Here is a 1,224-nt window from a genome sequence, read left to right as displayed (position 1 = left end):
GGCCGGGCCGGGGCGGCGGGTGGGGAAGGGGTCTAGAGTCGTGTGAAGGGCTGAGTGAGGAGGGGCGGGGCTCGGGCTGGGGGCTGGAAGGGACCTGGGTGGAAAGGGAGGCGTTAGAGCTGCCCCCAGGAGGGTCTCCAAGGCTCCAGGGGGTATCGGAGCACAGGGTTTGGCGGTGGGACAGCCCAGGCCCCAAATGGGGTGGACGGTTAGAAGGCACTTGGGTTCCCGGGGAGGGGTTTAGGGCGTGAGAAAAGAGGTAATTGATAAAGAGAAGATCGAGTTATGCCTGGAAAGAATTAGGCCAGAGAGATGGGTCTTGATTTGAAAAGATTAGGAAACGGACATCCCCAGAGGGCAGATTTAGAGCTCAGGGAGAGGTCCAGGTGCGAAGAATGGGGTTACATTAATGTGAAGAGGAGTTAAAGTGAATGGGGGTCTCTGCGCAAAATCTTATGTGAAATGGATGTCTGAGTGTACCTAGAATAGATTCGGTGGAGGTAGTACTTCTGAAAAGTACAGGAAATTAGGTCAAAGTGAAAAGTGGGAATTGGGTCTTCCTGGAGGGAGTTAGGGTGGTGAGAGATCTGTGAAGGGGGAAGGGGTGTCTGGATATCACTGGAGTGAGAATGAGCTATTAAGTTGATGAGAAGTTGGAGGTCTGGGTCCCGAAACTGGTGAGAGGGTCCAGATGTGAGGAAGAGTTGTAGATGAGGTCTCAGTGCAGAGAAGAGGGGACTGATGAGAAGAGTATCTGGGTACCCTGGAGACACGAGTTAGGGGGTCTCAGGGTGGGAAGGGTCTAGGTATGAAGAAAAGGTTAGGTTTTTGTGGGGATAGGTCTGGGTGTTCTGGGCATGAGGTTAGAGTTGTAGGAGAGGGCCTTGATTTAAAGTGGACCTGGGAATCATGGGGAAGTGGTTCAGGTGGGAAAAGTCTGTGTGGAGATGGATTAGGCCAATGTGAGAAAAGTTGACTGAGGGAAGGGATAGTTTGATGTGAGGAATCTGGACACCGGAGAGTGAGAGTTAGCAGCAGATAGCTGGGGCTGTGTGTAAAGGAGAGGGGTTACACCATGTGAGGGTGCTGGCAGTGGCAGGGCATTGAGGCAGTTTGAGTGGTTTGCATGTGAAAAGAGGTCGAGAACCTGGAGGAGGAATCAGAGGAGGAGTGAGGCTGGGGGAAGTGGGTGGTTAGGGCCTGCGTGGACTCCCCTGGGCACCT

This window comes from Pteropus alecto, unplaced genomic scaffold (genome assembly GCF_000325575.1).
Source record: "Pteropus alecto unplaced genomic scaffold, ASM32557v1 scaffold920, whole genome shotgun sequence".
NCBI lineage: Eukaryota > Metazoa > Chordata > Mammalia > Chiroptera > Pteropodidae > Pteropus > Pteropus alecto.
The sequence above is the reverse complement of the archived record's forward strand: the minus strand, read 5'-3'. Positions refer to the sequence as shown.